This window comes from Anser cygnoides, chromosome Z (genome assembly GCF_040182565.1).
Source record: "Anser cygnoides isolate HZ-2024a breed goose chromosome Z, Taihu_goose_T2T_genome, whole genome shotgun sequence".
In the NCBI taxonomy this organism is placed as follows: Eukaryota; Metazoa; Chordata; class Aves; order Anseriformes; family Anatidae; genus Anser; species Anser cygnoides.
In genome coordinates, this window is record NC_089912.1 from 9,875,208 (window position 1) to 9,901,362 (window position 26,155).

The 26,155-nt window shown below is 39.2% G+C and overlaps 1 long non-coding RNA gene across 2 annotated transcripts in view; it reads right to left on the minus strand.

Annotated features, from left to right (window-relative positions):
- Positions 1-4,707: 4,707 nt before the first annotated feature.
- LOC125181669 (uncharacterized) overlaps positions 4,708-26,155 on the minus strand; it is a 90,385-nt gene continuing 68,937 nt past the window's right edge. For both annotated transcript variants that reach the window (XR_010827585.1, XR_010827580.1), the window contains exons 7-8: positions 11,720-11,809; positions 4,708-8,886 (exon numbers count right to left, since the gene is read on the minus strand). This is a non-coding gene — a long non-coding RNA (uncharacterized lncRNA). The remainder of the gene's footprint in view (positions 8,887-11,719; positions 11,810-26,155) is intronic.

Below are 26,155 nucleotides of genomic sequence, written 5' to 3' on the forward strand. Positions count from 1 at the left end.
TTGCAGCCGAACATGTTGTGTTTGTACTATACACATAGACATAATAACACTTAAGGTCACTCCATAGGCAAATAATCTTAGCAAATTTCTCTGCTGTTGACAAAACTATGATAGAATTCATTTCATTATGAGGTGGAGTGCAGTGTTTGTTGACTGCATTATGACTAACCATAAGAAGTTTCTTAAATACACCATGTTTAATAGGATTCATTTGTACTACAAGGCAAAGTTTAAGTTTTTCTAATTCCCCTGCTCTACTAAACCCACTGTAGTATTGTGTTGCAGTGCTTGTTCATTTTCTGAGCACTTCTACTCACAAAAAACCAACAACACACCATCTACCATCCAAGATGGGGTGGTTCTGAGTTACAAACAGACAGAGGTGAACCTCTGAGAAGGAACTGGTGCTTGCAGCATGCAGGATTTTGGTCCCTATGCACAACTGTCAGGGCCATGAGCCCAGGCAGACAGTCTCTAGGGTACTGGGAGGAGGAGTGGGAAGAGCATGGGTCCCACAAGCAGCTAATAAACAAAAGCTCAAAACAAAAACAATTAAAGTCATGTCACAATAAAAATCCATTGGTCAATAGGGTGCTGCAATAGGCTGCTGGTGGGAGACAAACCAAGAAAAGAAATGCTGTTGTCCACGTAACTTGTGTCATGTTATAACTGCGTGAATTAATGGCAAGGAATGTAGTTTGCTACTTAGATATTTCATTTGTTTTTCCTTCTTTTTGTGGAGAGGTTGCATTTTTAGATAAAAGGCATTTCCTTAAGTCTTTATGAAATAAATTTATAAATTTATAGTTTATAAAACCTTTCTGATTCCTTTTGTAAGAATTACATTTTTTACCAGCAAAAGAAAAATTCCTTAAGACCTTTCCTTAAACACAAATTTCTATTTTTAGTTTTGTCCACAGAAATAGAACTGAATAATTTGTTCAGATTGGGAAGCATAAAAGAGCATCTGGAACTGCTCAAAGGGGGAAGAAAATATTAATTAACAACATTAGAAATAGCTTTTCAGAGGAATGTCTTCTCAGTCACAAAATAGTATTCCTCCTTGTAAAAGGACTGTTCTGAGAAAAACAGCATTTATTTGCAATGGTCTCAAAGTAATATGTAGTGGTGTTTATGAACAGAGGAAACCCCTTGTGTTAGAAAAACCCTACTACTAGGCATTTACTTTCCCAATCTTCCACTTTCTGGAGTGAAGTCAAGTAATAAAACCCTCGCTGGCCCTGCCCCAAGCGTGGGTCAGATTTGGGAGCTCCTTCAGAAAATTGTCTTTCTGTCTTTCTCTGAAACTCTTGGCTCAGTCCTTGCATAACAGTATGATCATGTTTGACAGGTTATATACTAAGAGAGAGGAAAACAGAGGCAAAGGCTTCCACTCCCTTTAAGCTGGAAGTCATCTCCACCAGTCTGCAAGACTGCCTTACTGGGTCTAACTGGGGGTGAGCCATGCAGTTGCTATGGCAGCCTTGCATCTTGCGCTTGCCTTTGCATGAGAAACATTACAGCAGAAAATCCACTCGTGGCAATGTCTATCAGTGATGCTGATGACACATCATGGAAGGTTTGCTGGCTTTTCCTCTCTTTTCCTCTTTTCCTTTTTACCAACACACAAATATATAGAAACCGATATCTGTGGCTATGTGAGAAATCTGTAGTGTTTCTATTTCAGAAAAAAATCTGTAAAGCAGATAATCTGACAGATTATTCATCCCATGTGGAAATCCACTTTACCAGGAGCAAAGGGAGGTCACAGGATACATGCCTGTAAACGACTGGATGATCTTGAAGAAAAACTTCTTCCTCAACTCCAATCCACTCCTCACTTCAGATATTTTTCTATGTTTTGGGGCAAATAACAAATATCTAACCTGATCTAGCCCAGTCTTGAGTGTGTCTCCTTTCAGTTGCAGTAACAGAACTCTTCTTGCTAACAAAATGACTGGAAATGAAATAGAAATGTCTGGTTGCTATGTTAGGACTGAACAGTGCCAAGAGAGGCCGGTCAGGCAACTAACATGATGCCATGAACACTGCCCACTCTGCTAAGTTTTCAGCTTTATAAAGATCAAATACCTGTGCCAGTCTGTAATCTTAAAGAAGAATATAAAACAAAGCAGAGAGGAGAAGAGAGGTGGAGAAGAAGAGAAAACTTTATAGTGTTCAGCCACTGGAAGAATTTTATAAGAAGTCACTTGCATTCATTGCCAGAGTAGGAGTCCATAAATTGCTCAGCAGGAGAAGTATGGTCCCATAAGTTTTCTTAACAGTATTAGATCAGAGGCTAATACAGCCTTAGATTTTATAAAACTGAATTTGCCTTGCATGTCACTTTACATAGTAGCAAAGCAGATTAAACTGGTGTGTGACCTACATTATATTTACTTCTTTACTCAAGATGAAATAAATCCCAAGGAAGCCTATTTTAGCAACTAAGTTAAAAAGCGGAAGTCTGGCAAAATCTCCAGGTTCAGCTTGCAGTTGATACTAACAGTGAAGAGGGACTGCGTGTCATCTGAATTAAACTCTGAGATATGCTTATATCTGTAGGAGAAACAGTTCTGAAGAATGACAGACAGTTTCTAGGAAAAGGCTTTAGGCTAGCCATTTTGACCTATAAGTGTATGTAAGTGATGAAAGCAATTCTGTAATCCCAAATTGTATGGACATTATATTTGGTTGATACAGAAAAAAATCCTCTATTTTCACTTTCCCTAAAAAGTACTTTTCCTTGATTTACTTGCACCTTCATTGGAGCAAATATTGATCTTTCTTCATGTGTGATTTCTGAGTGATATGAGCATGACTACATACAAAAATGTGGAGGATAAGATTTTCATTACCTGTCTATGGGACTTATGAGTAAATCATAAACAAAAGAGACTCAGTCTTCTTATCAACTTTTAAACATGCATTTCCAAAACCAGACAATCGTTTATAACCCACATTCAAGAAAAAAAATGCCAGTGACTTAAGTTCAAAGTGTGCTGTCACAACTTTTTACAGAAAATTTGATTTTCAGATACATACATAATGCATATAACATCCTTTTGAACCTCTAGTTACAAGATCGACAGTTATAGGGCCCTTTTGAAAACCCGATCTTTTTTCAGGTTCTTAAATAAGGAGATGAAAAACTGTACCTCATCAGAACCAGTTGGAGATGAAATACCTAAATTGTAAAAGCTGGAGGTCCAGGTGGCAGTTGATAGTATAAGTCTGCAAATGTAGGAAGACCTAGATGCAGAAGATAATGTAAGAAATCAGAGAGAGATTGTATATGCGTGTGTACTGAGATAAGTGTATCTATTTTGCTTTTAAAGTGAAATTTGACAAGTTTTAGTCTGACTTATTTCTGCCATTCCCCAGCTCATTTGCTTCTTCATTTTTGCTTGTTTTATAATCTAACAATAAGTGTTCAAATTTTGGTCATTTTACACCACAGTTTGGAAGAAGCAGCATACACTAAAAAGTCAGACCCCATTTACACATTCACAGTCCAAGCAAGGACTCTTTGTTTATCCACTGCTGAGTTGTAAAAAAAGACTTCCAAGCAGCACATACTTGGTCAGATTTTGCAGTACGATTCCCATGAGGGCATATGTTTGCAGGGACAGACACCTACTTGCTGCTGACTGAACATTAGCAATATTGTCCAAGATCTGCAGGTGCTCCAGCCTTTACTGGCTGAGGTAAAATCCTAGTAAACTGCATGTCACATTTTTTGAGGAGTAAGAGCCACACTACAAAGAAGTCAAAGCAGTTTCTCAAGTGAGCCCGAATATGGGATTGATTTCTTCTTACTTTCCAGTAAAACTTTTTTCCTGTAGGGTGTCTGTAGGGTGGCAGACACCTTCCTCTATCATTGAATTATATTTTTGATCCTCGAAAAGTGACTGCTCTTCTCCATTGTCTCTATAGGGCACTCAAGTGATGTCTTCCGAAAAGACATCTGTTTGCAATCTGCTCAGGATAGCTGAGAAGTTCCAACCATAAATGGTTTCAGAACTGGATTTTTGCTATTAAACTAATTTAAAATGTTTAAGACATTCTCCGTTGGAAAATGAGGCCTATCTACCTACAATCCCGTGATCTGCATGACAGCATATCCCTGTTTTCTTCTCTCAGGACACAGCCAGTCCCCATGAAAGCTAGATGGTGATGAGGCAATGAATCATGTAGAAGTTGTGAAAGATCAAGATGTAAAGAGAGATCATACAATTCAGAAGTTAGGAATTGTTAACATCTGAAAGTTTGTTCTATAATCTGTATTGAGGTGTAGTTCAGATTACACAAAAAACCTGCAAAAAAACTTGTGTCCAGCAACTAAAATGTCTGGGAGCAAAGACACAGCTTGGAGCTTAACTTCGACACTGACATGTAGATCATAGAATCATAGAATCATAGAATATCCCAAGTTGGAAAGGACCCATAAGGATCATCAAGTCCAACTCCTGGCACCGCACAGGTCTACCCAAACGTTTAGACCACGTGACTAAGTGCACAGTCCAATCGCTTCTTAAATTCAGACAGGCTTGGTGCAGTGACTGCTTCACTGGGGAGCCTGTTCCAGTGTGCGACCACCCTCTCGGTGAAGAACCTCTTCCTGATGTCCAGCCTAAATTTCCCCTGCCTCAGCTTAACACCATTCCCGTGGGTCCTGTCACTGGTGTTTATGGAGAATAGGTCACCTGCCTCTCCACTCCCCCTCGCGAGGAAGCTGTAGACTGCGATGAGGCCCCCCCTCAGCCTCCTCTTCTCCAGCCTGAACAGGCCCAGTGACCTCAGCCGCTCCTCATATGTCTTCCCCTCTAGGCCCTTCACCATCTTCGTTGCCCTCCTCTGGACACTCTCCAACAGTTTAACGTCCTTTTTGTACCGTGGTGCCCAGAACTGCACACAGTACTCGAGGTGAGGCCGCACCAGCGCGGAGTAGAGCAGGACAATCACTTCGCTCAACCGACTAGCGATGCCGTGCTTGATGCACCCCAGGATACGGTTGGCCCTCCTGGCTGCCAGGGCACCCTGCTGGCTCATGTTCAACTCGCTGTCAACCACAACCCCCAGATCCCTCTCTGTGGGGCTGCTCTCCAGCGTCTCATCGCCCAGTCCGTATGTATAGCCAGGGTTGCCCCGTCCCAGGTGCAGGACCCGGCACTTGCTTTTGTTAAACTTCATGTGGTTGGTGATCGCCTAGCTCTCCAATCTGTCCAGATCTCTCTGCAAGGCCTTTCCACCCTCATCCGAGTCCACAACTCCTCCAAGTTTGGTGTCATTGGCAAATTTTCTCAAAACACCTTCTAGTCCTACATCCAAATCATTTATAAAAACATCGAAGAGGACTGGCCCTAAAATGGAGCCTTGAGGGACCCCACTGGTGACCATCCGCCAGCCAGATGTGGCCCCATTTACCACAACCCTTTGAGCCCTGCCCGTCAGCCAATTGTTCACCCATCATATGATGCTTTTGTTAAGTTGTACGCTGGACGACATTTTCTCCAGTACGGTCCTATGGGAAACCGTGTCAAAAGCTTTGCTGAAGTCCAAAAAGATCACATCAGCTGGTTTCCCTTGATCGACTAGATGGGTGATCTTCTCATAAAAGGAAATCAAATTTGTTAGGCAGGACCTACCCCTCATGAACCCATGTTGGCTGGGACCAATGACTGCATTGTCCCCCAGGTGCGCTTCAATAACTTCAAGGATCATCCTCTCCATAATTTTACCAGGCACTGACGTGAGACTGACAGGCCTGTAATTGCTAGGGTCTTCTGTCTTACCCTTCTTGAAAATTGTCACAACATTTGCCAGCTTCAAGTCCACTGGGACCTCTCCAGATTCCCAAGATCGTTGAAAAATAATTGAGAGAGGTCCCGCGATGACGTCAGCCAGCTCTCTAAGCACCCTGGGATGAATCCCATCCGGACCCATGGACTTGTATGGATCCAGGTGGAGCAGCAAATCCTGCACATGTTCAGAGTCGGTCGGGAGTTTGTCATTCCCACCGTCATGGTCCTCCAGCTCAGGGTACCCTGGGTCCCGAAGTCCATTGTCAGTGTTGAAGACAGAGGCGAAGAAGACGTTAAACGTCTCTGCTTTGCATATGTCATTGTCTGTGAGGAGACCTTCCCCATCTAGTAGCGGACCTATGTTTTCTTTGGTTCTCCTTTTTCTGTTCACATATCTAAAAAAACCTTTCTTATTGTCTCCCACAGACATGGCCAGCTTCAACTCTAGTTGGGCTTTGGCCACACGAATTTTCTCCCTACAAACACAAACAGCATCCCTGTATTCCTTCCTCGTCGCCTGACCCTCCTTCCAGCAGCCATACACTTTCTTTTTTTGCCTAAGCTCCAGTAGAAGATCCCTTGTCAGCCATGCCGGCCTTCTGCCCCGCCTGCCTGACTTCCGATATTTTGGAATCACCTGATCTTGTGCTTTTAGGAGGCAGTGCTTAAAGATTGACGAGCACTGATGGACGCCAATGCCTTCAAAAGCAGTTTCCCAGGGGACCTTGCTGACTAATTCCCTGAGCAGCCTGAAGTCTGCTCTCCCCATATCCAGGGCTGAAGTTTTGGTGGCAGTTTTCCTTCTGTCACCATAAATTCTAAACTCAACCACTTCATGGTCACTATGACCGAGACGGCCGCCAATTGCCACGTCTCCCACAAGACCCTCTCTGTTCTCCAGCAACAGATCTAGGAGGGCACCTTTCCTAGTTGGCTCTAGATATGACAATGAAGTATGAACTAAAGACTGGAAGGAGAAAAAGAAGAGGTGGAGGAAGGAGAAGGGGAAGGGAAGAAAGTGGAGAAAGGAAAGACTGAGGCTAAAACTATGTTTTAATATTAACTGGTATCCAGATTTTGTAAATGTATGCGTTCATAGAATGTGTTTGTATATAGAATGTATGTAATGTATCATAGAATGTATGTAATATACATAATATACAATAAACATAATATACACCAGGTATCTGTCTTGTACAGAAATGTTATTAGTAGCAAGGCTTCATGCAGCAAATGATCCATGTGGGCTGATCTCTCCATACCCTGGAGCACCTCAGAAATGTCAGTGAAGCTTCCATTGGTGTGGGGGTGAGTCAGACCAGACAAGTGGATCTGAGCATGATGCCTCTCTCCTGACCTGTTCTGGTTGCAAATGCATATCTGAGAATTTATAGTTTAAAACAGGATTTGTTTCATAACCTTTTCACCATGCAAAATGGGAACAGACATAGTTAGAATCCAGAAACAATGTGTAAAGCATTGTATTTTCAGCTCGAGGTGTGAAAATTGTTTGGAGCATGACAACAACCATTTAACGATTTGTCAAGATCTAGTAAATTAGACTCAAATTTAGATCTCAAATCTTTATCCTCTTGCTACAAGCCAAGAAAAGTTTTATTTTTAGAGGACTCTTCTAATCTCCAGTAACCCATAATACTAGCAGGTGTTGCCAGCAGTTTATAATTACATTCTCCAACTGTTATGTTCTTCAGTGTCACTAAAATATATCATTTAGGCCACAAAAGAAATCATGTCAGACGAAGACTACTAACATTATGAATATTCTCTCATGTGCAACGTAAATAAGCACCCTCCTTCCCATTGTAAACTACTCTTATGAAGATGCAGAGTACTATCTAATGAGAGCTTTGCTAGAATTAACAAATGAATCGCACAATACCTATACGTGATGAGATAATGGAAACATGTAGGGTCACTTGAAGAATTTCTTCCACCAGTAAATAAATGCAAAAACTGACTTTCAAAATGGGTGGTAATTACTGCCAATGTTTATTCTTATTGATTGTAAAGCATGTCCAAAAAAAGTAACTTATTGCTATGAATGTATGGGTAGAACTGATTGAGAAATTTCACAGTTTAGTCACACCCTTGATAACATCCACCACAGACATTGGAAATGTTCTCATTTACTTCCAAGTCCTTCAAATAAGACCAGGAATCATATTGCTATTAATATTTCTTTTATAGTGACAGATTAGTCTGGATAGATCAAGAGTGTCAATGTTTTGTCTTAAGAGGAAGTGCTGAGGACATGACTAAGGCACTCATTCAAATGTTTAAGCCATTTTTTACCAGAAGGAAAAAAAAAAAAAAAAAAGATGAAAATCTTTGTTTTCTTTTTACAAAGAAAAATGGCCAAACACCAGCACTGATTTAAAGTCCTCCATGTCCATCCAACCTGAATTATTCTGTAATTTTATGTCTAGAGACGGTATTATGAGAAAATTCACAAGAAAAAGAAAGACATAAAATATACCAAAACAGATGTCAGATTAGTCTGGGAGCGTGATTTAGAGGCTCTAAATCACTATTCTCTAAGTACAATATCAGTTAAAATAATTTGTTAAAAATCTAACGCCTTCCACGACAGACAGGTAACACTTTCCTTTCTCTGTACCTCTCTCTAATCCTGCTGCGTAAAGAGGGGTAGGGGTCCTTATGTCTGAGAATTTTAGCTCTACAGCACTTCCCTTTTCCAAGCTAAATGAAAGATTATGTGCTACTACTTCTTATCACCATAACTGAAAACAGAACTGCCTTCATGAGTCAGCTGTCACAAACTCTTCCATCCTCCTGCCCCCCAAATCTCATGAACTGTCAAAAACATTCCCTTTCAGCCCAAATTTGTTTGGGATCAGTAAGGGTTTCAGGAACACGGAAGAGAGTTTAACTCGTGCATGCAAGTATTGGTAGGAAGATTGTGCAATGTGTCCTAAGGATCGCCCATCTCCAGTTTTGCCGATGTTTCTCTGGAAGATTGTTGTACTCGTGGCTGATCTTGGAGAGTACTGTGCCTTCAGCTCACACAAGTTTCATTGTAAGGTTTATGGTCTGCATGGCCCTGGAGGAGGAAAAGAAAAAAAAAATGATTTATAGACTGAAATTCAGCTTCTAATGTAGCTGGATTTACTACATTACTTGCTTTGGAAATTAGAATCAAAGCTTTAAGTGCCCATTAGAAGTTGATTAGCAGCCCACACAGAGACTTGAACATGGTCCAGATGTGCTTGTAGCATGCTTATCCAAGGGAAAAGGCAGGAATAAAAAGACCTCTTCTTGCACATCAAGTCTTCATGTGTTATTGTCTTTACAACTGACTAGAATAAGAGATGGTAATCCAGACAGAAAAAAAAAATGTATGCATGAATTCTTATAGCTACATGCTTCTCCAGAGTGAAGAGATAATGCCAGCCCAAAGTAATGGTAAAAAGTATTTTCAGTAATGGGGACAACCAGGTTGTCCTTCCACAATGAGAGTTTTTAAGCAGGACCATCGTGCTTTATGCTACCAACAAAGAGGAGCTGCATGCCTTCAAAAGTTTTAGCTGTCTCTTTGAAATTTTCCCACTTCCAACCAACATCATTTTCTGCTGCTCACACCAGCCATTTTTTCCAAACAGAAGGTAATTTTGTGTAGGCAGCCTTACAGCTTAGTGGCAGCAGAGATTGCATCAGTGTAAAATGAAATACACAACTGAGTATTATAAACCTGCTGTCAGAAGCTGTATTCGCAATCCATTATCTCTTCCAGTTGTCTCAGACAGGTGGAGAAAGAGGCAAGAAAAGACTGATCCTAACAGAGAAAGGTGAAGGGGGAGTTGGTAACCCACAGCCAGTCCCTGAGCTCTTGGCAGCCATGAAAAGCTTTCTGAAACAGGACCTCTGCTATGCCATGGAGATATAGTAATAAACCAGCAGTCCTCTGTGTAAGAGCAGAGTGATCCATGAATATGAGCATAGAAAACTGACCCATGCGAACCAAAATTGGATTGTCCTTTGGTATTCACAATAGAGTACAGTTAATGACACAGCAGAAGACACAGAAGACACAGCAGCTAGACATAGAAACAAAACTGTATTTGAAGAGAATTTCAGGATCATATAGTAGCTGTATGTGACTTAACCAGGTTAAATACCACAACAGATGTTAGAAGAGATTATTTGTGAGCACAATAGTGATTAACTTGTCTAAAAGCCTGCTGAGAGAAGTATATTCATGTCATTGTAGTGTCTTCAATCAACTATACAGCTAATATTTGTTTTGCATTTCAAATATGCGGTGTTCATACACAATGGTATATGCAAAAATAGTAATCTAGTTTTAAGTCCCAGTTACCTCAAGGCACAATGTCCAAATAATTGTTGACAAATAATCAGTCAAAAATATTTAATGAGGAGTCATACTTTTTCCAGGCTTGATAGTATGGGTTGCTTAAATTGGGAGGTGATTAATTCTAACTCTTAACAAATTTCACTTTTTCCAGTTGCACTGTCTTTTATCAACCCATTTGCATATAAATAATTTATTTACATGATAAAATAAAGGAAAATCCTTATTATATATGTGGATTGTATAATTCTGGTTGATTAGGGGGAGTTTTCTATGTGAAATAACAATCTGAATGACCTTTTTGCAGATCTATGGAATAGCCTTCACAGTTAAGAATGAGAATCAGACATATTTCTCTTAAGAAATATCTTGAAATAGCTCTTTTTCTTATCAAAAGCATTATATATGCACTTCAATTTACGTGATTTAATCTGGCCTGTGATTTTGAGCTGCAATTCTAAAATCTCATAAATATTTTGCTGTACTTTAAACAATGAAGGATAGCAGAAATACCAACATATTTTTATAATCTTTTGGGTATTGAGTGGACAGTTCATTTATTTTCCCCTAGCTGCTAGCTGAAGGTCTGCCATGTAGACATTTAGACCTACACTGAACCTTACATACCACTTTTCTCCAACACTAGCATAGATGCAAACCTGGTATAAAATGCTCCAAGCCTTGTGCTGATTTACATTGACACTACTTTACAGTGTTCCAGCATGATGTTTGCTTTACCTGCTGCTTCAATCAGCTCTGCGTTACCAAAGCAGAGAATAATTTTCTCAGTGAAATTAATGTCTTGCTATCATGATGTTGTAGCAGTTTACAGTTATCCTGAGAGATAAAAGGGAAGCAAATTTGCTCATATCAACCATTACAGTTAAATCCTTGGTTAGAAATCAAAAAGAAAATGTTAATTTAAAAAGAAAAGATACATTTTGTTTGAAGTTTTTTTAACATGAGAACAAACTGTGGCCTGCTGACAGGAGCAAAACTGTCCCTGTGAAGATAAAACTCCCTTGAACAAAGAGTGGACTGTCATAATTGAGGTCACATCTGCAGAGTAAAAGTCTACTGTGCGATTAATCTGATGCAAATTAAACATAAGTGACACGGTTCTTCATCCTCAGCAAGGATTCATCATTGCAAAGATGTTATTAATATACAAGCTCTTGTTTACAACTGTTGTTAATATGTCAGCTATACAAATCTGTCAGCCAGCCTCTATTCTCCTTTGCCTTTTGCTGTTGCTGCTGAGTTCTGATGAGAAGGAGACTTTCTGATAGGTAGAAACTTCCTACTCTCTTCTGTTTTGCAACTATAATAGGGGTTTTGTCTTGAGACTGTGTGTAAGCAGCTTTCTGCAGGAACACATGGCAAAAAGGAGAAAGGGGTTTCTGCAAAAACTTTACTATACTTTTTTTTTCCTGTTCCTATACTTTTTCAAGAGTGTAGTAAACAGATTATTTTATTGTATTTACATAGATAAGGAGATGTAAAACTCACAGAGAACATGGGTAATTAACAGATATAAAGCAAATAAGAAATAAATATTTCTTACAGTGAGGATCACAGGTCACAGAAGAAGGAAGGAACACTGGCTTCACATGTAGGATCTGTTCTTGATGTTTGATTTCTTCCCTCTTTCAGTCTGCAAAGAGAACGTGTTGTTCCAGAGCTGAATCAGGTGCCAGAAATTTGTGAATAGGGTGTGATAGGAGCATCAGAGAACTTTCTCTATAGAAAGGACACTTGTAGAGTTTTTGTTTGGCTTTAGCAGTGAGTAGATGTCAGGTTTCACTAGGGAGAAGTTTGATCTGTCAATGTTTTGGTGGGGAAAAAAAAAAAAGAGAGAGAGAAAACAGATCTCTGTATTAAGATAAATTGTACCACAGAAGGCTGACAATCCGCCAAGACAAAAGCAGTCTTTCATGTAATTTAAACTGTTATTTCCCTAATGAAGTCTAGTATCCATTGATTTAAACAAGAACCAGCAGAGTAAGTCAGATCCGCTGTCCTTGTTCTGGCCTTTCACATATCATTAAGGAAAGGTTAGGCAGTTTTATTCCAAGCAAGATCTTAAATTCTTCAGAAGTTGAAACTTAATTCTAGTCAGGTTTATAAATACAGTGCCTTCCAGACTTATAAAATCTTCTATTCTTTTGTATTTGTTTAGAGAGCAGCTTGTTCCTCTACAAGAAGAAAAAGCTAGATATGAGACTAATCCTTTCTTTGTCAGGAAAACATATTTAACAGAAACAGGAAAAAGAGTGTTTTGAACAAAGTTTTACTTACAAAAATGGTAGCTATTTCTGCAAATACTAATCCTGACCAAAAAAAAAAAAAAAAAGTTTGGACTGTAATTTTCTGTTATTGTCTATGAAATATTGTTATTAAGTCTGTGTTATTAAGACTACATGAAAGTCCATGACACATTGTGAATCTCTAAGTAATGTTATTTAGCCTTCTTAACAGAGCAAGTTATCGTGAGTTCTGAGAGCTCTGTTTAATTCCTTTAATACTTCGATCCCTCCTGTATGCAAAGTACAATCAAAAGCCATTAACCATTGTACTCTGTGTTTGGCAGGTGTTTGTCCTTGAAGGAAAACTTTATATTAGATTTTTCAGTCTCTTTAAATACTCACTGTTGCTGGCTGATATGAAGAGCTAGAAAATTAAAGCATAAACCAGTGGAGAAAATAGTATTTATGGCAGCAAACAAAAATATTGTCAGAAATGTGTTATCCTTCACATAAAATCAAAATTTCCAGACTTCTTATACTCCTCTTTCAGTTCTCTGCCAACTCCATAAAACTGGTTGGTGTCAAATCTAAAATAGTGGTTCCTTTGTGGCTTCAATCATGCAAGAGGAAAATGTTGAACCCAGTACACTTGAAGAACTCTGTGAATTCTCCACATACTTCTGTCTTGTTTTCATGACATCTGAGAATATTAAACCTTTCATTACCTACCAGCTATGCCAAGAAAATAAATATAACGTATTTAAAAGCATGAGCAAGAGGCTTGTTGATGGTTTCCTTCTGACTAGGGATACACTGAAGATTTCTGCTGTAACTGTTCCCTTTCTTCTGCTTGCTTCTATATTTCTGTAATTAGCGTACTGATTTCTCAGACATTTAGAAGGGGTCCCATTATGCTTATTCCTAAGGCAACACAAAAGCTTCCCTGTTTTTCTGCCCAGACTTCATCCCAACTGTTAGGCTTCCATTTCTGTTTCCATTTCCATTTCCCTTTCCCTTTTCTTTCCCTTTCGTCTCATATCATCTCTTCTTGTCACTTTTTTCTACATATGGAGGTTTTTATCGTCTGTCTCCTTTGAAAGTAATTTACAGCACCTTCGTTAATTCTATAAGATGGTGTTTAAGAAGTTCTTCCTGTTCTCTGATGAGTATCTTCAAACCATCCTTCCCTTGCAGGAAGCTATTGCTTGGTGGCAGAGGCTGTCACCACACTGACAACACCATCTGTGGAGCCAGAGCTCCAGAATCTGTCAATGCTGGCCTGAGATGCTACCGTTAAAATGGAAATATCAGTAAGAGTGTATGCTCTCTGGCTGCAAATGCGAGTGAATCCCTTCTGCTGCCAGAGAAGGGAGCAGATCTGGCAAACCTTCAGTGAAACCTTGAGCTTGGATTCTGGGCAGACAACATATTCCCTTTAACTAATGACCAGTTTGGCAGGGAGATGTTTCTGTCTCCCTCAGAATTCTTCAATTTTTGTTGTGGGGAAAGGGAATGGGGACATATATTCAGATTTAGAAAGCTGTGGTTCTAAAAAGGGCCAAAGAGAAGACCCTCTTTTCCTTATAAAGTAGATGATGGCTCTTCTGCCCACATCACAGAAGAATTATTTTGACCCAAGTAGCTTCCACGCACATGTGTTGCAACGGAATCACTTTCCTACACATCCTGCACTCTCCCTCTTTAACTGCTAACAAAATCCCAGTGCTTCGTGCCCTAGGATATTTTCATTAATAACTCTTAAAAAGCGCAGTCAGCCTCCTGAGAAAAGCAAACTGTGTTTTCTAATATAAAAAAATAGCTTGTTTTTTGAATATTTTACATTTGCAAGTGAGGCCCTGTAAGCAATACTAATTATTACCAATAAATGAGGTATTTATGATCAAAGAACTAAAGACTTGCATGGAATTTTCTTATGGATAACTGTCCTAAAATAAAATAGATGCTTGGAGAGTATATCATTGCAGTGTGGTTTACGTTTAAGTCATGACACGCTGCATGTATATACAGTATGTCTCCTTTATTATCTTTTTTTTTTTTTTTAAACAAACAGTTCTAAAACTGTATGAAGACTCTTAAAAAAAAAAAAAAAAAGAGATTTGGTAGTAAAACCCTGTCTAGCTTCCTGGACCTCCATTCAGGCCATGTACAACCAAAGGGTGCTGCTTCAAAAGCCACCATTTAGCCAATAGTTACAGACATACGCTTGAGAGCACCAATCTGCCCTCTCTTTGTATTATCATCAGTATAAAGGAGCATTCTTTATATTTTATATTTATCCTTTATATTTTATATATACACATCCTTTTATACATATATGTACACACATATAAATCTTTTATATATATATACATCCTTTATAATTTTTATATATGTTATTGTATTTTTAGCTCACTGACATCAAAAACCATGTATGCAAAACATGAAAATTTTATCCGACATTAGTAATATTTCACAGGACCAAAGCTGATTAAGATTTCTGCAGTTTTACAAGATAACACTCTTAGTGACACAAAGAAACTAGTGAGGTTTGATGTTTGGTCACACAGAAAAAAAAAATATTTTTGAATTATTGAATGAATCACAGCTTGATCCAGAGCCAAAGTGTGCCAGCTGCCTTTGTCAATGAGCCATCTTGCACATTGGTTCCATTGCACTTTTTTAGGGATGCTTGTGTACAAAATTAGAGTAGCACAAGCTGCCGCACACTACTGCTAACTAATAATTTTAGCTGTTGTGCATTTCTGCCACATAACTAAAGAGAAGAAGCACACGGTCTTTATTGAAAATATAAACTTGACACAATTTCTGCTAGTCCTTCTCTGAGAAATAATGCTAAGCTGGCTGCATAAAAACCTCCTGGAGATTTCTCCCTTCTTCCACTGCTGTTCCAGAGTTCAAGGCTGTCAAAGGGACCCAAATGATGGTAGGTAGTGCAGATCTATCCTTAAAGACCTCGTTGCTGCCACACAGCCTGTGACACTGTGCCTGCGGCTGATGCCTGTGCAAAGCTCCTGCTCAGGAAAAAAAAGCGCTCGTCCAAGTGGGTGTTGAGAACTAACGTAACTGTGTGAGCCCTTTAGGGAGATGTTCAATAGGGTCACAGAGGCAGCAGCAGGTGATAGTTCTGCCTTGCATGGCCTACGTTAATATTTCTTATCTTGTGTGTCCCAAGTATTACCAAGGACAGCAAAAAAGATTAATCAAGGAAGCCCACCTGTAAGATTAGGAGAAGAGAAATTGCAAAGCCAAGTTTGAGAATGGTATGGAAGAGCCTTCTTTCCTATTCTGAAAGCACAGAAAAAATATTTTTCAATGGCAGCAGAATGAATGAATACTGTATCCCCTCAGACTCATCACTGTCTTATATCTTCTCTGTCCTATGCCTATAGCCCAGTAAATATGATAATTTAGTATTACTAGTAAAGTTATCTTTGTATTGGCCTAACAATGCAGAGTCTCTAGACTTCTCTGGGCTCTATCTAGCCTAAGCTATTTTAGCTTGCCTGGCTGTGAGAGCAGCTATCTCACAAGCCGATAAGCATTGCCTTAGTGTGGTTTAGCTTCTCTTCAGCTTACAGTGATAACAGGTAGCTATTTTATGTGGACTGAACCATCCATGACTGTACAGTAAAATGTGATGTGGCACAGTGCAGAGGCAGGATGGTGCCAGAGGTCTCAGCTTTAAGAACAGATCGCAGTGGTTAATCCAGGGTCACTAGGGCATGAAGGCCTGGGGTTGTCCAGGTAAGAACTACTTCAGGGACAACAAAAAAACAGAAAAACTGAATTACTGGAGTGGCAGGTAGGGGGAAGGCATGTAGGCAGACTTTGCTAACAAAGCCTATAAAAATAAGATCAGGTGGACACAAGGCCAAAAAGGAAGTCATTATCAACATCAATGTCTACCTCCTGCTAGCAAAGGGGAGGAAGCCCCCATCTTTAGCACCACACGCCTCCCAGCAAGGAACCCGGTAAATACGTCCCTGTAAACAACCACCCCTGACTGCAGATGTGAGCCTTGGGACCTGGGGAAACATTAAAAGGGCAAGCATAGCAGCAGAGAGATGTGGCTTCTGTGTTTTGACTGGCACAAGTGTGTTCCAGATATAACACTATTATTTTACATTATTACAGATTCTGCACAAACACACATTCCAAGCCCATGGCACTTAAGTACTTCCTTTTATTTTTTATATCAGTGAAACCAAGTATTTTAACAGTGACAATCTATTTGATTTAGCCACTTTCTAGTACGCACACTGAAATAGGATGTAGGCAATAAACTTTGAATCAATAACATAATTATGTAATAGGTTCTCAAATATGATGATTAATGTCTATTGTTTTCTAGTCTAGTTGTTTGTGCTGAAATTTGACTTACCTTCCATGTATTGGAAATAAATAAATAAATAAGAGAAAAAGATTTTCCAAGGCTCCTTCTGAACATTAAAAAAAAAAAAAAAAAAGAAGTTACCTGTATTTTATACTGTTTAAGGCCTAAATTCCAGGTGAAAGACACCTCATCTTCATTCATCATTTTCTGACTGCACTGTGACCTACTCAAAGTCATCACATAAATATTATTCTCACTGTTAAAGGTCATTCATGGACTTAAGGACTACTAAGAGGATTGTAAAGCATGTACAAAACATTGACAGTGCTTAATGACAATTTTAAGTTCAATCTTAACAATTTCTTGTCCCATCAGTTGAGAAAGATTAACTTGGCTCCCATTAATCCAGAGACTCTTAAAACAAACACAAAATGTATCAATAATAAATAGGTATCCTCATCATTGTTCTGGTGATTATGAATAACATAATGAAAATCATGTTCTACAGGAAGCTGAAATAGTGCATGCTGATCAATGGAACACACTGGATGTTCAGCCTACAGGTGCACTAGAAATAACTGAAAGGGCTTGTTCTGCTCATATGTATATCTATGTTCCCTCAAACCTAAGAAGAAGTGTTTTGCTCCTACTTATATAATAGTTGAGTGTGCTTCCCTTTATACTAGCTAGGAAACAGTATGAATCCGTTAGAGAAATGTGTGAATGGTCCCTGAATCTGAAGAACATGTTGGCCAAATTTACCTTTATCTTTTTCATTACAATGTTGTTACCTTTATTATTATTATTATTATTATTATTATTATTATCATCATCATCACAGAATCACAGAATTGTAGGGGTTGGAAGGGACCTCGAAAGATCATCGGGTCCAACCCCACTGCCAAAGCAGGTTCCTTAGAGCGGGCTGCCCAGGTAGGCGTCCAGACGGGCCTTGAATATCTCCAGAGAAGGAGACTCCACAACCTCCCTGGGCAGCCTGTTCCAGTGCTCCGTCACCCTCACCGTGAAGAAGTTCTTTCGCATGTTGGTGCGGAACTCCCTATGCTCCATCTTGTGGCCATTACCCCTTGTCCTGTCCCCACAAACCACTGAAAAGAGGCTGGCCAAATCCCTCTGTCTCCCACACCTCAGGTATTTATAAACATTGATGAGATCCCCTCTCAGTCTTCTTTTCTCCAGGCTGAACAGACCCAGGTCTCTCAGCCTTTCTTCATAGGGAAGATGCTCCAGGCCCCGTATCATCTTTGTGGCCCTCCACTGGACTCTTTCCAGGAGATCCCTGTCTTTTTTGTACTGGGGAGCCCAGAACTGGACACAGTACTCCAGGTGAGGCCTGACCAGGGCAGAGTAGAGGGGGAGGATCACCTCCCTTGACCTGCTGGCCACGCTTCTTTTAATGCATGCCAGGATCCCATTGGCCCTCTTGGCCACGAGGGCACACTGCTGGCTCATGGTCAACCTGTCGTCCACCAGGACCCCCAGGTCCTTCTCCTCAGAGCTCCTCTCCAGCAGGTCGTCCCCCAGCCTGTACTGATACATGCGGTTGTTCCTTCCCAGGTGCAGGACTCTACACTTGCTCTTATTAAACCTCATTTGGTTTCTTCCTGCCCATCTCTCCAGCCTGTCCACGTCTCGCTGAATGGCAGCACAGCCTTCTGGCGTGTCAGCCACTCCTCCCAACTTCGTGTCATCAGCATACTTGCTGAGGGCAGACACTATTCCCTCATCAAGGTCATCGATGAAGATGTTGAACAGGACTGGACCCAGCACCGACCCCTGGGGAACACCTCTAGTCACAGGTCTCCAGCCGGACTCTGTGCCGCTGATCACCACCCCTGAGCTTGGCCAGTCAGCCAGTTCTCAACCCACCTTAATGCCCACTCATCTATCCCACACTTTCTCAGCTTTGCTATCATGATGTCATGGGAGACAGTATCGAAGGCCTTGCTAAAGTCAAGGTAGGTGACATCCACTGCTCTGTCCCCATATAACCAGCTGGTCATGCCATCAGAGAAGGCAACGAGATTGGTAGAGCACAACTTCCCCTTGGTGAATCCATGCTGACTACTCCTCATAACATTCTTCTCTTCCAATTGCTTGGAGATGGCATCCAGAACAAGCTGTTCCAACACCTTTCCAGGGACAGAGGTGAAACTGACTGGCCTGTAGTTTCCCAGATCCTCCTTCTTGCCCTTCTTGAAGGCTGGAGTGACATTGGCTATCCTCCAGTCTTCAGGCACCTCTCCTGTTCTCCAGGACCTTTCAAAGATGATAGAGAGCGGTTCAGCCATCATCTCTGCCAACTCCCTTAGCACACGTGGATGCATCCCATCAGGACCCATGGATTTGTGTGCGTTGAGCCCACTCAGATGCTCCCAAACCACTCCCTCGTCAACCAGGGGGAAGTTCTCCATTTCCCAGACCCTTTCTCTTCCCGCCAGGGTTGAGGAGTCCCAGGGGGGAGTCCCTGAAGCAAAGACAGAAGCAAAGAAAGCATTCAGGATCTCCGCCTTCTCGGCGTCTCCCGTTACCAGGACACCCCCCTCGTTCAGCAAGGGACCCACATTATCCCTAGTCTTCCTTCTACTATTTACATACTTAAAAAAAAAAAAAAACTTCTTATTATCCTTTATCTCTTTTGCAAGCCTCATCTCTAGGTGGGCTTGAGCCTTCCTTGTTGCACCCCTGCAGGCCCTGACAACACTTCTATACTCCTCCCAAGAGGGCAGGCCCATTTTCCACATTTCATAGACCTTCCTCTTCCTTTTGATCTTGTCAATGAGCTCCTTGCTCATCCACACAGGTTTCCTGCCCCCCTTCACCGATTTCCTACTCTTAGGGATGCAAATTATTATTATTATTTCCTCACCAGTGACCATTCTCATATCTATATCGTTTGTATATACTTGAGAGGTTAAACCATAGAGTAACCCATACAATGTTCTGAAACTGAAAAATTATGATAGCTGACCCTTTGTTCCACCCTCCAGATAAATACAAGCACAGAAACAGAATGATGGGTGGCTGTAACTCAAACTGTGGATGTTATCAATGCTTTGAACTTCAAATGCTTATGTTAACTTCTCTTCCACCAGCTTATAGATAGGAAAATCAAGGTGAGCAGCTTCTCTAATCTGTGTCACTTACATGTTGAGCCTGGAGTTGCTGACATAGAAGAAAATTAAAATAATGACACATCAATTTGATGAAATCTCAGAGGCTGTGTTTGCATACACTTCAAGTGTCCGTACTGAACGAGTATCTCTCCTTCCATGTTATCTAAATGGAGATGTGTTTCTAGATAAAAAATACACTTGGAAAAGGTGGGCATTGTGTGGATAGACATTATGGTAATGCCCATTACCCTAACTAATGTTAGGACTGTTAAAATATTGTTTTGATAGTATTATTGAGAGAGAAAGAGATCAAACCTCAGAGGAAATTTTACTCTAGTTTAGCTATTTAGCTATTTCATGCTGTGTACTCAGTAAAAACAGAAGATATTTTAATATGTCTTGCAATATTATATTTTATGGTGACAGCACAAATTTGCTACAAAATACCACCTAAAATATTTTCTGAAAATGGACCCAGTCATAAAATAAAACAAGCTAGGGAATATATTTTTTAAAAGTAGCTCATCACAAAGCACTTTATTGGACTCTGGTGTTGTCAAGGATACCAGTATTTACTGTAAATGCCTTCCATAAGCAATCCCAGATTTTGATGTAACAGGAAATAATCACAGACACTGAGGTATATTTGTATAATTTGTTCCTGTGATAAAGAGAATGTCAGTTTAAGTCCCAGAAACTTTCGTAATTGTACAATTTACACAAGAATATAGCTAATTTTGAGATCTACCTTGCTTTTACAGCACTCTGAATTCTAGCTAGCTGCAAGGAGACTGATATGTTATAAATAAATATTGGTGTCTGATCTTGTGTATAAACATATCGATCGCTGACAAACATAAGGCTTCCCTTCATCGCTAAAAAAGTCACACCAATGACCAATATTCTGCTTTCTGTAGCCTCACAAGTTATTTGCTAGAACTCTGACTGTCCTAGAGAAGTTTCCTTCTTCATCAGCAAAATATACCAATGTCAAACAAGAACTATCAGGAAAACTTCTGAGTTGCCCAAATATTGGGAATTTCAAGAAGTTCACATTTGGGCAATTGACCATAATTATGATTAACTGGTTCACACTGAATCCCTTGCAACATTACTAACAGACACCAACAAGCCATGCAAGAACACATAAGTCATAAAGCAGCACAAGGAAATGTGGGGAATTTCCCTGAAATCTTAAATCTGACTCGCAGTAGGTTAAAGGACAAGTCAGTCCTGAAGCACTGCTGAGGTTGTAATTACACTGCAATATGGTTTGCATCCAGAGGTGCAACAGAAGAGGAGGTTCTAGATGCTTTTTCCATTTTCTGGTACTTTTTATTGTCTCTTCTCTGCTTTGCATCTGCACTACTCTTAACATAGCTATGTGCTGATCAAGCCAAGGAACTAATTTAACTGAAAAATAGCTTGGAAATATTGTAGGGTGGATGTGAGTGTCCACCTTAAAGCAGAAGGGGACAAGAAATCACTGCAGGGAGAATCATTCAGCCAATTTCAGTGGATGTACAAATTTATGCACAAGTAACATGACCTCGGCTGTTACTGGAATATACAGATCAGGAGAAATTTGGAGAAAAAGGAAAAGGAAACAAAAACAGAAATGGAAACAAATGGAAATAGAAATAGAAACAGAAATGGAAGTATGAAAGGGAAAAGAAAAGAAAATAAAGTGGGGAAAGGAAGAGGAAGAGGAAGAGGAAGAGACAGAGACAGAGACAGAGACAGAGACAGAGACAGAGACAGAGACAGAGACAGAGACAGAGACAGAGACCATGGTTATGATCCATAATGAAACTTGCAAAAAATCTATCAAAACCTTCAGACCATGAAGCACTGTCACAGCTGGCCTCACAGAAGCAGCTGCAATGCTTCTACAATATGAAGTTGATCTACTGTGTTAAATCTGGTCTGCACTGTTCAGTCCATTCACGCTTATTGTCTTGTTTGTAAATCATATAGTTTTCCTTCTCTCTAAAGGAACTGATTAGAGGACTTTGGGGTATCAGTTTCCCCTGAACAAAAGTGAAATAAGCCTCTTTTCGACTGAGCATGAGGGGAAGGAGTCTGCTTTAAAAATTGCATAATGTTAGAAGACCCCAAACACTCTCTTGAACTGGATCACAGTTGGAGAATGTAATTCTACTGTAATGTTTGGACAATGCTCTTACAAACTAATAACATTTCTTCAGTAGTGCCTAAATATGAACATAATTCATTTTAGCCTTATAGAAATATTTAAAAAGAAAGACACTTGAAATTACATATCTCCTTTACTCCCATCTTAATTATTTTCTTACCAAAATACCAGTGATTTTGCCCTATTGGAATGGAAACATATATATATATATATATATATGTCTGTAAGACAGAAATATTTCCTGTTGGAAAAGTAAGGAATTTTTACATCTCTCTTCACAGATTTTTGAGAAGTGAAATGTAAATGTAGACACATAGAAATTTTAGGCACTGTGTCTTTGGAGCTTGACTCCACAAATGCTCAACTACCCAACTTAGTGCATAATTTCACATCTTAACTAGCAACTGTGGCATAACTTCCCAAGGAGCATTCTACATTGTAGTGTCATCCATGCTTTTAAATCACGAATGAAATCACCTCTATGATATTACAATAAATATAAATCTTCCTATGACAGCTTATTATACATGGATAGTGCAAAAGGCAATATCATTTTAGTTTCTGTATAAAATATGAGATACCACTTAAGGTCAGCACTGAAGACCAGCCTCACGAACTTTGATATTATTGAATGGAAATTGGAGTATTTGGTTTATATATGATGAAAAAGAGAAAAATTATGGATGGCATTTACCCATCTGGATAAATAATACCCAAAAAGTCAAACTCCTCTTCAGTCCAGAATATAAACGTCAAACTTCTCTTCAGTCCAGAAGATAAACACGAGTGAAAACTACTAGAATAATATCATTGGTATGTCAAGAGAAGGATATATATTTGCCTAATTAAAAAAAAAAAAAAAAAAAAGACCTAACTTTTTTAAAACAAGGATATTTCTCAGCTTTGGCTCACCACTTGAAAATGTCATTTCAGTTTCTGTTGTTGGTCACAAAACTCCAAGTGATTAGTTTGAAATGGAGTACTCTTGTTCTGAGCAGGGAGCTGAAGCTCATATTATTTAAAAGAAATTAAAAACCCAGAATTTAAAATGTACATTTTACAGAACAGCATGTGCTTTTGATAATGTTTATAGAACATCTCCTGTGGTTGAGCTGAGCTAAACAGAAACACTGTGATGAAAAGGGAAAAAAATAGCTGTAGAGTATGTATAAAATCCATTAATTATGTTTATAATCATTAATAATTTGATTACAGGAACACTATAATTTTCATTGGCACAATTGAAATGGCACAGTACAAATTCTGTAAGACCCTTTGGAATCAGAATATGGAAGTCCTCCAGGAATCACTGAGCTAGGTTTTGATTTCAATGATGCTATAGTGATTTGTAGCAGCTGAGTTTCTAGCTCATTGTCTTTTGTAATCTAATTGTGTCTGTAATTAACATTTTAAATAATTCAGTTTTAAAGAGCTTCCTTTCTTCAAAATTCAGCTGCTAATCAGCATTAATACAATGTTATCACATTCGCCACTGGATTTCTGGGAATATTGGGTAGCTCTAATAATACTAGGACTAAGTATCCATCCCAGATCTTTTAAGAACCTTCTTTCTTTAAAGGAAGATCCCAACAAAGCTGAGAAAGTACTAATCAATGTTTTCAAAATATATTAACAAGACTATTAATGCATCTTTCATAGTAAATAGCAACTCATATACTTTATATGTCTCATGTATTTTCAAATGATAATGTAAATAGTCTTTACTTCAATCACAACCACAGGGTAAAAAGAGAGCCTAAATAACTATACTCTTCTTATTGTGATAAAAATATGAAATAAAGCCATCACATTAAATTTCTCTATGTTAATACTAAGTTACATCAGAAATAGGAGATCAGAGGTTTAATATTGCTATCCATTACTATAAGACCAAGGGCATCTATGTGCAGGCAACTCTGTATTTTTTACTTAATGACAAGTCTCCAAGATACATTCATCTCACCCTTATGCAATTCAAAGACATGCTGGAGATTAGTATGTTTTTACTAATTTCATAAAACTCATCTTGATAACCTGCAGCTATGACCTGCAGGTCCAGCTCCTTAGGGCATTTATGTATGTGCATAGTGTACAGCACATAAATAAATCCATTAAAATAAATAGAAGCATTGACACACTTGAATTCAGACACCTGCTCTAGGACTAGGCTGAACTGGGCCTCTGAAATCTCTCAACATCACTGCTTTTGCAGTTCATTTTTTGTCATGGAGAAAAGGTAAAATAAAGTACAGTTTCTTGGACATATTCCCATGATAAACATGGCTTTTTAATCAGCATAGAATATTCTATCTCTAGCACCTTCTCAGGTGCCTACAAAGCAAGGGCTGTAGTTTTTGTCTGGTGCATTTACTAAACACGTTTCTTTTGTTGTATTGTGCAATGCTGTCCAGTTGTAGGGAATGTTCCTGGCATTTTGCCCCATATGCCAGAACTTCCTCTAGAAATAAAAGAAACTCTAAGAAAAACCTCTTCACTTGGGCCACATAAATGAGTGTGACAGGTAAAAGTTGATGAATGAGTTGTCAGACATGAATTGGGTAATGGTACATACAATCTCTAGGTAATAAAAGGTAATTTATAAAACTGGAGGTCATTTAAATTCCTTTGGACTCATGGCACTTGGCAGGGTTTTTTTTATTTTTATTTACACAATGCTAAGAACATGTTTCTGAACTTGAAAAGTGGGGAAATTACGAATGGGAATGTAACACTCAGTCTTGGTTTATTTAAAGATCCTACTGTAATTCTTGCCAAAGTTGGAATCACCGTCTGTCCTCAGCCTTGCTCAAGCCAAACTTTGATTTACTGAAAGACAACTTTACACCAATTTCTAACATTCCTCCCTTCTCATTGATACTCCTTCAGATAACTTATTTTAGAGATGTAATTAAAGTATTTATTTTAAGGATAGTGATGATTCTGCCTACCTTATGTGGTGGGGATGGAGGATGCATTCCATGCTGATTGTCTTTTTTCATGGATATTTCATAATGTCACAGTGATAAGAGAGTATGATTTATTTTGTGAAGCTTGCACTTGAGAGACCAGAGCTCCTTTTAGAATCCTTACTGGTCAGGACCATTTTACTTAGCCTCTGTGTCATCTTTAGAGTTAATTGTATCTGCCCTGTAGTCCAAACACTTGCTAACCCACACAGCGCTAGGTGTACATCTGCTAGCTTGCTCACTGTTCTGGCTCAGAAGGACAGACTTCAGGCAGGGCTTTGCTCTCTATAATTCTTATAAAACTTGCCATTGCTCTCTGGGTTGCATTGTAGATATAACCTCCATTGATCCCTAGAAAAGCTGAATAATAAATGGTTGAATCCTATGTGCGGTAAGTGAATCCTTGCTCAAGCAGAAAAGTATGTACCAAGAGCCAGGAGCTGAAAGTGAAGTGAAACACATTTAGACTTAAAAGAAATGTCAGTCTTTATGCAGGAAAGTTCAGAAGATTAAAATATATTATCCACAAAAACATGGGTTTTTTCCTCACTTGGAAAGCTTGGCTGTGTATTGCCTATTACCCAGCTGGTTAACAATTTAGGACCTTTTTTATTGGGGTAGGATATTTCAGAACTGTGTGGTACTATGACCCCTATCATCAAGCACCATACCTGCTTCCTTATGCTGCAAATTGTTGTGAGCAGGCTTTAATCAAGCTTTGTTTTTTTACAGTCCAGTTGGTTCCTAAATGTGGCTCACCTGTGCTCTGACTGCTAGAAAACAAAAAGCACCTATTTTTAACTGTTCTTTATTCCTACAGGCATGTGGGGGAAAAATATGTAAAGGTATAAGAAAGCAAAATAGTGTTAAAAGAAATTGTTTTCAGGTTTTCCTTTACTGAAAATGGGGAATAGCATCACTCTGAATTTGCTGATTCTTCCACTGAATTAATCTTATTCAGTAAGTTGATAACTAGGGCACAGCATGCAGTTATCTGCCAGACAATTTTCTGCTTAAAAACACAGAGTCAGTGAAAAAGTTAAAAAGTTTTTGCACAGAAGTGTCCAAAGGATTAGGTTTCCTATTTAAATGTTATTTAAAAACATATACCAATACTTTGTAAGTGGTAAATCCAGGCTTTG